Source organism: Euprymna scolopes, chromosome 27 (assembly GCF_053919585.1).
Source record: "Euprymna scolopes isolate OS-2025 chromosome 27, ASM5391958v1, whole genome shotgun sequence".
NCBI lineage: Eukaryota > Metazoa > Mollusca > Cephalopoda > Sepiida > Sepiolidae > Euprymna > Euprymna scolopes.
The window spans coordinates 39860820-39877590 of NC_136508.1; the positions used below are offsets into that span (position 1 = coordinate 39860820).

The following is a 16771-nucleotide window of genomic DNA, read 5'->3' on the forward strand; positions in this document are numbered from 1 at the left end:
AATGGTGTTCAAAAACATTTAAAAAAAAAAAAAAAAAAAAAAAAAAAACGTAAGGAGGTGGGTGGCGCTTTTTTACGACTGGTTTCCATAGCAACCACATTGCTTCAGCGACTAGTGTTGCTACTAATTCACTACTGTCGCGAAAATAGAAGTAACAAGAGAAACAGACAGTATGAAAGAATGAAAGGCAGATGATTGAGGGGATTTTATTGAAAGCAGACGAGTGCCGTACATTGTTATTACATATGTGTTTATGGAGGCAAAAAAATAAGACTGAAATTAAACAAAGAACAAGTAAATTTATTGGAAGCTTGGAAAAAATCATGGATTACAATAGAAAAATGTGAGCATGAAAAGTAATATGGTTAAGCTTAAACATGGAAAAGTAAAGAACTAGTTGTTAAAACTGGAAAAAAGAACAAGATATTCTAGCCAAAAATATAATAAATTTATAACTTAAAATATCGCAGCATTAAGAATTTTTAAAAAAAATTCTATTTAACATTATATAATCAATTTTTAATGTTGCAATGTTTTAAATTATAAATTTATTACATTTTTTACTAGAGTATCTTGTCCCTTTTCTTTTCCAGTTTTAATAATTAGTCCTTTACTTTTCCATGTTTTAATAATTAGTCCTTTACTTTTCCAGTTTTAATAATTAGTCCTTTACTTTTCCAGTTTTAATAATTAGTCCTTTACTTTTCCAGTTTTAATAATTAGTCCTTTACTTTTCCATGTTTATGCTTAACCGTATCACTTTTCATGCTCACATTTTTCTATTGTAATCCATGATAATGCTTTGTAGATTTCTTTTTAGATTACATTTTTTTTAAATACTCTTTTTAACCTTAAACAAGGTATACTGCCACTTGGAATGCAAGCGACCACTATTTGAGGTCGTCCCTAAAAATGGAATGCGAAGAATTGAGCAGCAAGATGTCTGTTCACATTACATTTAAACTTTAGCATGTCAGTACAGTCAGAGAAGCAGGAAACTGGGAAGCAATTCCAAAGTCTAGCAGTCTGAGGGAAGAAACTATTAGAGCAGAACGCTTTCCAGCATCTAGGGATCTCAACAGTGAAAAGGTAGTATGTACTTCGAGTGGGGGCATAAGTGCTATGAGTTCATTAGAATACATTTCATTAAAGTACTTGTAAAATAGGCACAGGGATACGGCATAGTGGTGATGGGACAGAGGTTGGATCTTAGCCAACAATGCGAGACCTATTAGATTTTAGACTTTTTCTGGACACTGTAAGAGTGAGAGACTAGTGATAGATGCACCAGTCCACATGTGCAAATTGTGGCTGTAAAGGTATAAAATACCCTGGGTTATGAATAATTTTCTAGCACAATAGAAGGAGCCCATCTTTTAAATATATAGATGTACACACTAGATATGGCCCTGACAAATACCATGCTTCAGAGTCAGAGCGGAGTAATAGCAATTGAACGGTTGATACTTCCCAAAGCTTCCATAATTTTTATCTCATCATCGGATGTCAAGAAATACTTGCCACAGACAGTCTTCATAAGTAATCACAAACTTTGTTCATTTTTTTTTTTTTTTTTTTTTTTACAAAGGAGTCACCACTTAGCAAGGCCTGGAGGCCACTCAAGGATAAGGGTTAATGAGTGTACAATAGTCAATGGAACAATATAGTAATTATTAGTAGTGGAAATTTAGTAAATTGGATTACTTAAAGGGACGGCTCATCAAGAATTTGTTTACGTTAGACTTGAAAATGATTATATCTTAGTCAGCTGGAAAGCAGGGAAACGGAAGAGAGTTCCACAGGCGTGCAGTTCTAAGAAAGAAGCTTTGTTCATGGAATCTACGTTTAAGTTTAGGCACAGATAAAGAGTGGGGGGAATTATTGATAGTGTTTTCAGCTAGACGAATGTTTCTCATGAAAGTTTGGCAAGGAGGAGATCATAGATTGGAGCTCAGGCGAGCACTTGCCATGATAATATCAATAAAGCTGAGACAGGCTCACAAAGTTTCTTTTGTGGGAAAGAGGTTGCAGGGAAGAGAAAAGGGCATCCCCCACTAAGCTAGGAAGTCTATTTTGAACTGTCATAGCAGGATAAGGTGCTTTTTTTGTTCATTCCATTCATCATTTCAATCCTCTCATATTATTCATTATTCAACTGACAAGCTATACATTTCATTAACTCTCAAATGGCGTTTAGCCTTGATAAGTGATGACTCAGTTATAAATATAAAATGTCAAACTATGAATAGATTTAGCATCTTAAGCAAGGAACACATTACATTGGAACTGCTTCCATGCTGATTACCACTTGGTCATATTTAAATCCATTGTCAACAAGTTCTTATGAGCTATCCCATAAATAATCAAACGCAGTTCATACTATTCATCAATGTTAGTATTCCCATAGTGTTCCTTAACTTTTAGTTAGTGATCATTATCATCACATTTCGTCTTATCCTCGAGTTGTTCTTAGTCTTCATCGGTAGTGATACCAATAGTAAAAAAAAAAAAATAAATAAAGAGAAAGTATTTACAAGGTAGATAAAAACACTAGTTTTGTTTTTTGTTTGTTTGTTTTTTACACAACTGATTAAAAACTAAAAAATAAACGATAGTATTCAACGAAAAAAGTAAGATGTATTAGGGCCGATTCTAGTTAAAAATATTTACAAATCGTGCAATAGTGTTGGCAGACACGTGGTGACCTATTGTGCAAACACGTGCAGATTTGAGAGACGTGAAGATGAGAAGGTCACAGTCGGAAGACAGTCACAGACAGGCTTGTGTGAGTCAGAACTGGACGAGAAGCCAAGTTTCAACTGGGGAGTCACCGGCTCACTAACTAGAACATGAAGCTACCTATACGTAAAAAATAAAAAAATAAATTTTTAAAATTCTCTAAACTTCCACGGAGAACAGAAAAAAGCTATCAGAATGGAGATGTCATTCTTTTTAAAGAACACAGAAAACTAATCTTTTTTCAAGCAGTTTCCGGTTACAGTGTAAGTAATTTCATAGTCGAAGACTGTATCTGTTAGGCAAATTATGCACCCCCTGATTTGACACCTTGCATTGATAATTGAAGAAAATAGATATGTAATAAAAAGAATTTTTCTTTGTTTTTATTCTTTTTTTTTACATTAACTTAAAACAAACAAGTGAAGTTGTTTTGAGAAATCAAACTATGAGAGAGAGAGAGAGAGAGAGAGAGAGAGAGAGAGAGAGAGATTTGAGATGCGTACTTGTATAGGCACACTGATAGCAGTATCAGAATTTTTGTAGGAATTTTTGACACCCCTAACACGAAACTGCGAATACAATATAAAAATCTCGTAATTTCTCTGTTAAAAGTGGGTTATTTATTTTCTTTATGGATTATACTTCCAAAATAAACTATTACAGTTGTTTTAAAAGTAATAAAAATATTTTTATTTTTTTTTAAAACAGTAATGAATTTTCCGAACTCAATATTTTTCAATTTTTAAACTCAATATTTTTACATTTTAAAAATCTATCAAAATTTTTCTATTGATTCTATTTTTACGATATTTTCAGGGTCAATGTGAAATTTTATGTTCTTTCCAATAAACCGAATATAATATTTTAGACAAACGTTTTTTTAAAATTCACGCCCCCCCATTTTCACGCCCCCCCCATTTTGAAATGTCTATTAAAAAGTAAATAATTAATTTATGTTTAATAGGTTTATATATCACAAATTGAAGAGAAAAGGTCAATAAATAATATATTCAAATTTAAAAAAAAAAAAAATCAGTTTTTTAGAAATTTACCTGTAAAGTCCGAAGTTTAAAACCTTATTTTATAAGAACACATTTTTTCTTTTTGTCTTTTTTTTTTTTTTTAATGAAACCTTGGTCCTTGCTCCTTTAATTGAAAAAAAAAATTAGGGCTTGAATTACATTTTTCGAGGAGTTATAAGCTTAGAAAGATAGGGGGTCGAATAATTTACGCCTCTCATTTTGAAATGTCTATTAAAAAGTAAATAATTAATTTATGTTTAATAGGTTTATATATCACAAATTGAAGAGAAAAGGTCAATAAATAATATATTCAAATTTAAAACAAAAAAAAAATCAGTTTTTTAGAAATTTACCTGTAAAGTCCGAAGTTTAAAACCTTTTTTAAAAAAAAAAAACACATTGTTTTGTTTTGTTTTTTTTTTAAATAAAACCTTGGTCCTTACTCCTTTAATTGAAAAAAAAAATTAGGGCTTGAATTACATTTTTCGAGGAGTTATAAGCTTGGAAAGATGGGGTGGAATTATTCACTATTTTCACGAAATTTCTGACACTGCTAGCACACTGACGAGCTATTATACAGCGAAACAGCGTCTGTGGATGACTATATAAGCCCTCACCCCCTTTTCCGAATGAAAACTCTTGGTAATTGATACCGCCTACTACTGCTTTAGCGCTAAACGCAAAGTTATTTGTAAATAAACAAATAGAGCACTGTAAGAGTGACAGTTAATGCTTATATAAAACATTGTTGGATATCACCCGTCCTGAGAGAGAGAGAGAAATAGATTATATAAACGCAATTGGCACAAAATGAATGTGAAATATAATAAAAAAAAAATATCAGAGTCTGCAAAAAAATTGTCTTATCTTCAACACTTGTGCTTTGATCATGAAGATTGCATCCAATGAAACTTATGAATCCGTTCTGACAAGATTGCTTCGGCCTTATTAAGTAACTCCCTGCCCCCCCCCCACATAATCTTTAACCCCACCTCTCACCCTTAGATTATGAAAGAAATTCAATTAATCCACGAGTTAGAGATTAGACTCAAGAGGCATAACAAAATGGATTATTTATTTCTTTAAAACATTCGTTGCATTACATATGGGGAGGGGGGGGTAGGAAACTTAAAATATTTGTCATGAAAACGAAAAATTCAGCATTTAATAGTCGTTTAGGAAGTGAAAAATGTAATATGTACAAGTGGTACCGTGATGAGGAGGTTGGTGTGGAATGACTTCAAGATGGGGAAAATTTTCAATAAAATGGATAGACCAAATAACCAATATAATTCATGTAGACATTAGATTCAAACATTTCTACCAGAACAATTCTACACATGCAATAAACACACCATATTATGTCACTGTACATTTGTACTATAAACGGATAATTTTAAAGGAAAACTAAAGCAATGAGATTTTATATATATATATATATATATATATATATATATATATATATATATATATATATAGTGTGTGTGTGTCATTTATTTTTGCGATACGTTTTGAATGAATTCAATTATTTACGAAAGTGTATTTTTACCTAAATGCGAGTTGGGAATAATTTTCCCTTTAACCAATTTGGTACCCCCACATGGGGGGGGCGATATCTATATATATATATATATTCTAACAGGGCACCCGGCATTGCCCGGTTTTAAAATACGCTTAAATATTATATTTAGATTAATACAGATTTTGTATTTATTATTACTACCAGGACCCGTGGAAATTCCACAAAATTCAAAATATATTTAATCAACAATTATGTTAGCCGATAATTTTCTGGATAGCGTTAAAAATAAGTTTTTTTCAACAGAAAAACCAATGTCGTCATGGTCATCATCAGGGGCAGCACCGACCAAACACTTACTGGTAATAACTAACACCAGTATCGTGATCTGCCTCGACCAAGCAATGGCTGATGATAATTGACATATGTATTATGATCTGCACTGATTAAACACTGCATGGAGATAACTAACTTACCCATCTTAAACAATTGTTTGATATTTTCGTAATATTTCATTTTAAGGGAATTCAACATTATAATATATATGGTTGGGGCGATTTGGAATATTCCATTTTCATTCTCTAACCTCTGTTACATCCCTGTGTTTGTTTAATGAAATGTGATCTGATGAACAAGTGTGTCCCCTCGACGTACCCTAACCCCGACTAATCCAACAAGCAATATCCCAAACCTACCCTATAGGGGCCTCTAGATGCCAGAAAATCTTCTACTCTAACGGAGTCTTCACTCGGACTGCTAAACTTTGGGATTTGTTTCCTTCCTCCCCCCCCCCCCGTTTCCTTCACTGTACTAACATGCAGAAAGTTAAATGTAATGTGAAGAAACCTCTCGAAAGTAGATATAATCCCAAATAATAACCTCTGACGTTCAAGTGGCAGTGTGTCTTGGTTGGGAGTGAAAAAAAAGTAAATTCTGGGATACTTTACCAGAGAAAGGGTTAGGAATAGAATTTTTTTTTTTTTTTTGGTTTTTAACAAAAAAATAATTAAGAAATACAAAATAAAATTTCTACTACAGCAGTTTTTTTTTAATTTTATTTTATGTTTTGGAACTTTTTAGATTTGATAATTTGATTAAGGGTTTCTAAACACAGGTCAGATCTGGTCCACCAAAGTATTTAATCCAGCTTGCAGAGTTTTTATGGAAAACATAAAAATATTCAAGAAAGAAAATTTTTTTAATGGAAAAGTGTGAAAATAGTATGTGTGCGTGTGGGGGAGGGGTCTTTTTATTCAGAAAATGATTAAAAGAATGAGGTTTTGGAGAACCAGTTTCATTATAAAGCAAAGCTTAGGAGCAAAACAGTATAAAACATGTCCAGGTGATTTTTTTTGGGGGGGGGGGCACGTAGCTCTAAAAAGTTCAGAAATATGCTCCTCTTCCCTGTTCAAAATCTTTGAAGATATCTGGTTTAGATTATTCAAACTATTATACTCATCTGGGTTGTATTAGGTCGGTGCAAAAATAATGTCGCTTTTTTTACGTTCAACTTCATGTCAAAAAACATTTTTGTACAAACCTTATATATATATATATATATATATATATATATATATATATATATATATATTAAGGACTGGTTTCTTCTATGGAAAGTAACCATTTATTAAGTCACCTGACTTCTGGTTTTAACTGATCATTTGTCCGAAACATTAGCATGTCCAATCTTTTTGACCATGTAAATTTGTTTATATTAATAAAACATAGATCTTGCTCTTTTATTGAGCACTCTTCGTAACCCCATCAAATTCATTAGTTATCACTTTTAAATACTTTGACCCTGAGATATATATATATAAGGCTTATACTACACCTTTTACCAACTCTTCCCCATACATGCACATCCTTCATTAAACTGAGGAAGACAGAACATTTTGTTCTTGAAAAAAAAAAAAAAAAATGTTTTCGAAAGACGTTTTATATTCCTACACGTCACTTAATAAAAAAATGAATGAATCTATAAACTTTTATACTTTTCACATTAATATATATATATATATATATATATATATATATATATATATATATATATATAAAGAGATAGAGAGATAGAGAGAGAGGGAGATAAAGGAGAGGAAAGGTAATCTTATAGAAACATATTGATAGATATGAATGAAAATCAATTTCAAAAAGCTAAAACTATCAACAAAAAATTTTTTTTTTTAAATAAAAAAATTGTCACTTGTAAGAACATTATTTTGTCAATAAGTTAATTAATCCAAATACGCATAGCTGAATAGTTTTACTTACATGAACAAACAATAGCACCAATATTCATAAAGGGAGCATCAGCAGTTTACCATGAAATACTGTTTCGGAAATTTTATGTATATTAGGTAAATTTATGTCCACAGGGTATAATCCAATGAATCCATGAGAAAGTTCAGATTGGTTCCAGTTAAAACCGAACCAGGTCTGCAAATGCGTAGCCAAAAATGCTTGTATAAATAAAACGTTTTATATCAAACAAATATAAATAGATGTTAACTTCCATTTTATAGACGAAACTGCTTTTCTTTATTGTGGATATATTTCCGAAAGTAGGAAGCCATCCCGAAAAAAAAAAAAAAAAAAAGTGTTTGTATCAACTGGAGTTGTCGTCCGCTGTTTCAGCGGGGGATTGACGAAACTTGAAGATTAAATTGGGTGTGTCCCTACGTAAGCATCTCTACAGTCAGCAGAAGGCCGGTGTTAACTTAAACAGCGTAATATCTCCATTCTGACTAATAACTTTGAAAAAGTTGCTTTCTCTTTTTTCTTTTCTTTTTTCACTTAGACAATATGAAAACGCATGCAGAATCGAGAAGATGAAGGACAAAAGTTTCTGTCACCAGCTCCTTACAAAGAGGCGACTGAGCGAGAAACCATTCCAGCGAAACAAAAGAGATGAGAAGTTTTCTCACGGAACTCATAATTACGATTAAAAAAACGAGTCAATTCATTAGCGATTAGTAACGCCACTAATATTATATAAAAGAAAATTACCAGCAAATTAAGTGTTCAGGAATTCAAACACCAGTAGGCGACTTATAAACAATGCACACATACGTACAATATATAATAAACACTTTCAAGGTCATTGGCTAAGTATTAACACATACAGAATAAATGAAGTCATTAATAATACTATGCTTAGTCATCCATGGATGTTTCGCTGTTTACAGCTAATCAGCGTGGCTACAAAAACAAGTACTTTAAGCCAGGAACGAAACTAGGCCGCCGGGTTTACAGTCTAGGCTTTTACTTCTGTGCATTATTATGCAGCACTCGCTTGGCGAAAGTGAACATCTAAATGTCAACAAACATCTTTTCAATGAGTCAAAGAGCAATAATCATCTGTTTACTCGATGAGTAATGCCTTACGCTTAGTGACTCTACCGGTGATTTCCTTACGAGAACTGTACCATAGAGGGAATATATATATATATATATATATATATATATACTAGCAAAAAGTGCCCGTCGTTGACTGGCTTCAAAAGCAGCCTACAGAAAATGGACTCTGATTTATGAAAGTATGATAGGTTATGAAAAGGAAGGGTTGTAAAGAAGTAGCTTCGAATTTGGGGGTATCAAAACCAAAGCAAAATATGATGAAAGTAAAAATAAAATAGATAAACCCCATAATTTATTATACCATACATGTTCACACTGAAACACTTATCACAATATTCTGTGGATCTATATTAAAAAACCTTGTTAAACTTTGTGACATCTTTCCATTCTATGGAGGTCAGGCGCGAACGAACACCCCATAATTTTATTATACCATATTTCTTCAAACTGAAACATAATTATCAAAGTATACTTACGCAGATAGATATGAAAAGTCTTTATTAAAGTTTGTGCCTATTTCCATTCTATGGAGGCCAGGCGCGAACGCATACCCCACAATTTTATTATACCACCCCTATTTAAGTTAAAACATACTTATCAAAGTATTATTATGTACATCTACACCAAAAACACTTGTAAACGTTTCTTTTTTTTAATTTTTAAATTTTTTATTTCCATACTTTGTGGAGCAGGCGCGTAAGCAGACCCCATACTTTTTATGAACCACCATTCTGCCAGATCAAACATACCCATTCCTGTGTCTCGATACATCTACCATTATATGTAATTAGTTTTTTTTTTAATAGTCAACCATATAGGAGTCTATTTGTGACCACAGACACGTTCAGCTTTATATTTATATATATATATTATTCACGGTCACCCCTAACAAGGCATATCGCCATTTGGACATAAGAGGCTACTATTTTGGACCATGCCTAGGAAAGATTAACAAGATGTTGGTTTACATTACATTTAAACTTCTACGTATCAGTACAGTCAGGGAAGCAGGTAGCAGGAAATGAATTCCAAAGTCGAGCTGTTTGTAGGGTAGAAACTAATATAGAAAGCCTTCTGGCATTCAGGGACCTCAACAGTGAAGGGGTGAGATTTTGTTGCTAAGTGGGTTTGTCCGGATCTGTATGTCAAGGGGACACAAGTGTAACGAGTTCGTCAGAGCACATTCTATTAAAATATTTGTAAAACAGACACAGAGATGCAACATTGCGGCGATGAAACAGGGCTCAGAGCTTAGTTGACAAAGTGGGACCTATTAGATTGAAAACTTTTTGGGGGCCTATCCAAGAGGGAGAGGCCAGTGGTAGAAATACAAGCCCAGATGTGGCAACAAATAATCCACACATGGGCGAATAGTGGCCTTGTAGAGGTACAGGATACTCTCAGATGAGAGTAGTCTTCTAGCATGATAGAGGGAACCCATCTTCTTTGCAGCAGCCTTCGCAATGTCCTCAGTGTATTTGTTCCAGTTTATATTTCCTGTGAATGTTAGGCTGAAGAGGTTGAAGGAAGAATTCTCAGGTAGGGTGTTATTGGTCACGGATATTGGTGGTTGGAGCAACATCTTGTAATTGTTAAAAGGAGTGCAGCTTAGTCTTACTTGCATTAAAGGTTACCATACATTTGCGGACCTATTCCACCACAGTCTGGAAGTCATTTTCTAACGATTCTATCAGTGTTCTACCCTCGTGCATGTTATAGAGTGTTGTATCGTCAGCAAATATACCCATCTCGGACACAATATTATCAGTGAGGTCGTTAATGAATATCCGGAATAATAGTGGTTAAAGATGGACTACTGAGGCACTCTCTCATTAATGTTATGCTGCTTGGATGTATGTCCATCAATGACAACCTGGATGATTCTATTGTCTAAGAAGCATCTAATTATATTTAGTATACGTCCAGTTATACTGTACGATTTCATTTTCATTAGCAGCCCTTCATACCAGACTTTGTCAAAGGCATTGGATATATCAAGGGCTACAGCCCTGGCTTTGCCCGCTATATTCAGTGCATGGTATATGCATTCAGAGATGACTGTCATCCATGGACAGTACTGTTCCACTGTTTACAGCTAATCAGTGTGGCTAGAAAAACAAGTACTTCAAGCCGGGATCGAAACTAGACCGTCGTGTTGACAGTTTAGGCTTCTACCCTTGTGTATTATGTCATGTAGCATTCGAGCGAAGTATGAGCGAAAATCTGAATGTCAACTACCATCTTTTCAGTGAGTCTGACAGCTCTAATCGGGTGTTCACCCAATGAGTAATGCCTTACGCTTAGTGACTCTACAGATGATTTCCTTATAAGAACTACCATAGAGGGGAGGGGGTCTCTCTCTCTCATATATACGTTTTATTTTTTATTATTTATTACCGTATCTTTCTGTTAAGTTACATTATTGTTTCGGCTACCCGGCCGTTTTTTTGGCCGTCTGTAGCTTCCTCAGACTTTTACAGCTTCCTATAGACTTTTGAGGAAGCTACAGACGGCCAAAAAAACGGCCAGGTAGCCGAAACAATAATGTAACTTAACAGAAAGATATGGTAATAAAAAATAAAACGCATATTTGCTCTACACCAGTATTGAGCACTTTCTCCAGTTTTTATTAATTACCATTTCTACTATATATATATATATATATATATATATATATATATATATATAGAGAGAGAGAGAGAGAGAGAGAGAGAGATAGATAGATAAGACGAGAATTCAAAGTTAAATAAACCTTTACTACATCATTAAATCAATACAGAGGAAAAAAAAAAAAGAACCTCTTTAGGTCATAGCATTTCGAAGCCAAATGCTTCTCCTCAGAAGAGAATATCTATAAAAAAGTTGGCATAAGGACATTAGTTTAGAAATTAAATATAGATAAGCTATGTATATAGCCGTGAGAAGGATGTTGATAATAGCGATAGAAAAAGATAGGACAAATGGGGACATATATAGGAGAGTAGAGAAATAATATCTATGGTAACTGAACTACACAGAAGCATCCATATTTCATCCCTGCAGTTAATCCAGGAAATAAGGATGAAACATGGAGACTTCTGTCCGGCTTAATTGCTATAGATATATATTTCACACTATGATGCATGCATTTATATGTATATATCCGTCCTGTCACACAACAGATAGCAAGTAAAAAAGAAAAAAGTATTTATGTGAATGAAAAATGCAGATTGCAAGTCAGACACCCCACTACGTTCATCATATTTCCATAAAACGTTTTATGTGAGCAATCATTGTCTTGTTTTAGGTTCATTTTCAGCTGCTTAAATCTTTTTTGTTTTTTTTACACGTTTTTTAAACATCCGACATCATTTGTTTTACATCTAGATGCCTCTAATTATGGTTGGTGTTTCTTCTTTAGGTCATCAGAAATGATTAGTGTTTTTCTTCAACTCGTGCTATTTAATTTTATCTTTATATATATATATATATATATATATATATATATATATATATAAAGTATCAGAAAACTCACATTGGAAAGCAAATAGCAAGTCAGACAACTCTCACCCTCGGTAATGAATCCAGAAAGAAATCGACTTTAAATAAAAAAAATAAATAAATAAAAATCAAGTTTGTTTTTTTTTCCTTTAAGTCAATAGAAATAATAATTTATGTATGAAAAATAATTCTATGATTTTTTATGAATAAAAGCGTGAACATTGGTGAAGCATAGTTTTATTGCAGCATTTTTAAATGCGTTTTGTAAAACGTGAATGAGGTCAATAGTTGAAAAGCAAACAATGGAAATAATGATGCACAATCCTTGTTTCAGAGTAAAATGAGAAGATTTGAACTTTCAAACTGCCTGGTATGGTTTCAAAAATTAATACACCAGTTCCATTTATAATTCATACATCTTTCTTTTCTTTTTTTTTATAAATTAAAATATTTAAGCAATTTAAGTTTATAGAAAATAGAACAATGCAAAGGTGTGACAGATAGACTAAAACTGATGCAACAAGATATAATAGTGTAACCAGCTATGCAGTTTCGCTTTCATTGGTTCAATTCATATATATATATATATATATATATATATATATATACACACACACAGAGACAGGCGGTCAGGTGATGTGTCCGTGATGCTATATTTCAGGATGTCTTCCCTTCGTCAAGCGTATATGCGACTTTTAAACGGGCATGGCGGGTTTTATTGTAGATAAATATTTATGATCAAATAAGACCAAAAAATCCAACGACATGATAAAATGATTATCATAAATATTTATTTCAAGATAAATTACAAGGAGTTAGATACAAAGAAAAAAGAATTCAAAGTTGTGCAAACAAAACAAATTGTTAAATGCGAAGAACGATTAAAAGTGCTAAGCGATAATTTGTTGTAAGTGACAGTTTTCTGATGCTGGAAGGTTCAATCTATAATACAGGCGATACTAATACAATTACGAATTCCTGACTTTCACGAAAAACACTCGTCTAGCTGAAACCACTATCAATAATTTCCCCCACTCTCTATCTGTGGTGAAACCTAAATGCAGATTCCATGAACAAAGTTTCTTTCTTAGAACTGCATGCCTGTAGACTGTTCCGTTTTCTTGCTTTCCAACTGACTTCAATATGGTGGTCTTCAAGTTCAACATGAACAAATTCTTGATGAGCTATCCCCTTGAGTAATCCAATCTATCAAATTTCCACCACTAAAAAGATAACTGCAACATGTTCCCCTTAACCACTGTACACAGATTAACCCTTATCCTCGAGTAGCCTCCGAGCGTTGATAAGTGGTGACTCCTGGGGGGTGGCTTAAACTGGTCATGACTGATGAAATGAGATCAAGCTATCATCAAGTGCTGTTCGAAATTCTGTATAGATTGCAGAGTTTAAAGGTTCCATTAGCCGAAAGAAGCCTGAGGAGAAGCATTTGAAGAACGTTTGAGATTCTGCTATTGTTATTATTATTGTTATTGTTATTATTATTATTGTTATTATTATTATCGTTGTTGTTGTGTGTTATTGACTACTACAGTTCTTTTGATTATTCTACAGATTGGTTATTTGTATTATTTGGATTCTTCGGACTATTGTTCTCATCTTGAGTGTTATTTTTGTTAGTTTTGGTTGATGTAACATCCGATCTTTTTCAGGTGTATCTTGTTAAACTCTGGAATCTGCATAGAATTTCTAATGGAACTCTTTATCTAATCCACATGCTCTCGTTCCATCAGCCATGACTGAGTAGAAGGCCTAAGTAATTTGTAATTGTATTTTCAGTGTCATCCATACTGAAGATTGAACCTTCAGAAGAGTGTAATTTACAACTGAATTTTACCAAGTACTTAATTCACTACGCCATAAGTCTTTAGAGATTACATTGTCCGAAACATTGTGAGATAAGAACAGTTGCCGAAATAATCTAAACACTCTTGTTACCGATGTAAAACCATGCCAGTCCCCAACGACCGTCAGCCTCCAACGTTTTTGCTATGCGTTTTCTTCTCCTTCATCTTATTCTCGGTATGTCATCCCTTATTACTAGGGCTAGGACAACAGCATATTCTTTTCATTGTTTTGACTCGAGTGTGTATCCATTGATATCTTATATGCTTTTATATAGAGTGATATGGTTCTCAGTTGATTACCTGTGTCGAATATATACTCGAGAGTCAAAAAAATGAAAAGAATATGCTGTTGTCATAGCCCTACTTATTACTGATCGTCTAGGGAATGTGTACTGGCTTACAAGTAAAATCAACTCATAATACAAGTACAAACAGATATATACATCGTCTATTTGACTTGAGAAGCATCTGTGGGTATCGTTGAGAACCTCATCACTAGCAGCCACATTCGAGTTATGTTTCAGTATATCAGCTAAAATTGAACGGAGGTCATTTGTCTGTCGAGATATTTGTCGTTCACTTAAAATCATCTCCATGTCAGTTCCTCTCATCGACTGCTTGACTCAATTTGTTGGTCTACTCCAAACTGAACTTTAACAAACTTTCGTCTGCTCTGTGTCCTAAATATATCTATCTTTGACTGGAAATCCTAGATATGCAATCGTTTTCTTAGACACTTAATAGGTCACCTAAACTGACTCCATTCATCAGCTCATTGCTATCTGACCACCCAGAAACTAATCACCAATGGCCAGGGCTCTATTTTAGGGAGTTCAATAGATTTATTAGCCTCTCTATTGTTGCCCATTTATATTGCTCATTTTTTCTTTTGTAATTTATTTCTTAAGATTCTCTTGGGACTTAGGGAGGAAAAGGGGTAAGCTAATCCATAGTATTACACCTAATGTTGAGACGATGAATCGGAATCAAAAATATTGGAGAATTTTGGGGTATCGGAATTGATAAAATTTGAGTTTATTTTCCGATGCCAAAACCGATTCCTTTAATTATCTATTTTATTTGACTTTGTTTTTATAAAACATCTTCCACTGCTTGTAGCAATAAAATAATATTGATTTAAACTCCCAGTAAGACTAGAATCTCTCGATCACCCCGTCATAAGTGTATTTCTACGTTTGAGAAAATGCATGCATATTTAAAATGCATTTTTACAGTGATCGGGAAAATTTTTTTAAAATTTATAGTAAAATATTTAGAGATTTATAAAGAATCGGAATCGTTAATTGTATCGGAATTATATTGGAATCGCCCCATCACTAATTACACCCAGCCCTTTAATGGACAGGTTAGGGATTTCTCTGGTTTAAGATTAGGGTCTGAATATTTCTTTTTCTCTCAAACAAGTAGTTGGTGTAGCACTAGGTGGATCAATTGTTTGATTCCAGCAGATTATCCGAACATTGGCACTGCACAAACAGCTGATGTCTTGCTGACACATAGTAGTAGTAGTAGTAGTAGTAGTAGTTATGTTGCTCTTTTTTTTTATATCTATTATATAAAAATCACTTTATGTCTGTGTGAGTTCCTCATACATTCCGAAACAGCTGAACCTATCTTCTGCAAATTTAACAAAGATAATTTATATTTCTGATAGTGTTCTTAGATAGGTTTTGTACAGAAATTCATCCGATAATATTGAAAATCGAAAAAATCCAATCTTAAAATAGTCTTTTTCCTCTTATAGATAAAAAAAAAAGAATTTTTAAAGGGGACTATTTTGTTACACCGATGTAAACTTGGTCGATGTAACCTAAAACATTTCCCTGTAGAAAATTTTTTCATCTATAAAAAAAGAAAGAGTATTTTTTAGATAGTCAAACCCAAATATCAGCTGACGTGATATTGTAAACACATACAAACAAAATTTGATGAACATCATTATTTAAAAAAAAATTTTTTTTTTTGTGAATTAGTTCACCGTTTTTTTTGGGGGGGGGGGATTAGTTCAAGGTTTTTATTTTATTTTTCCAGCATACATACAAAAATACCCTGTGAATCTTCCCTCTCAACCAATCCTCCTTATGGGGGAAGGGGGGAGTAGCAGTTATCCCCCAAAACGACCACTCCTCTTCATGATTCAGAAACAAGAGAAAGATTTTATCAGCTTATTCACCATGTGTCACTGGAGATTTCCTGTCTGTGACACATCTTAAAAGCATTATCTTTAATTCTAATCTTAATCTTCTAATGGAATTTTCTGATTTAAATCATCTAACCTTATGTGATAAATTCTGCTTTGGGCATTATTTCAACTCACGCATACCCAATCTTGCTACATCTGGTACATTCACGGACAGCGAAATCAATTTAACCTGCAAATATATATTTTTAATTATTCAGTTCCTATTGATTTCGCAGTGGGAGTTTAGTTCTGCACAGTTCTAGGAGATCCACCTTTCCAGGCCTTGCCTTGCCTTCTCTCTTTGAGAAGAGGTTAGTTTATTGCTAATCGCCTGAGGTGCTCTAACCGGAGAATGCAAACGAGGATGCCGAGGCACTTTTTGCAGGTTAGAGTACCCCTCTTTGGGGGCGCTGGCTTCTCAATCCCACCTTCCGACCCAGGCCTCTAAGTTCTTGCAGTGGGAAAGAACTAAACGAACCTTCATATGGTCACTCTTATAATTACCAAATTCTAAAATGAGTCGGGGAAAACCAATATCAATAACAGATAAAAATTAAAAAAGAAAAATAGTGAACCATGCTGATTC

The 16771-nt window shown here is 33.5% G+C and overlaps 1 protein-coding gene across 16 annotated transcripts in view; it reads right to left on the reverse strand.

Annotated features, from left to right (window-relative positions):
• LOC145248835 (pleckstrin homology-like domain family B member 2) overlaps positions 1-16771 on the reverse strand; it is an 839292-nt gene that overhangs the window by 597076 nt on the left and 225445 nt on the right. Inside the window, exon 3 of one of the 16 annotated variants that reach the window (XM_080110533.1) lies at positions 7552-7716. The exons of the other annotated variants lie outside the window; for them this stretch is intronic. The gene's annotated coding sequence lies outside the window, so the exon portion shown is untranslated. The remainder of the gene's footprint in view (positions 1-7551; positions 7717-16771) is intronic. 16 annotated transcript variants of the gene reach the window in all.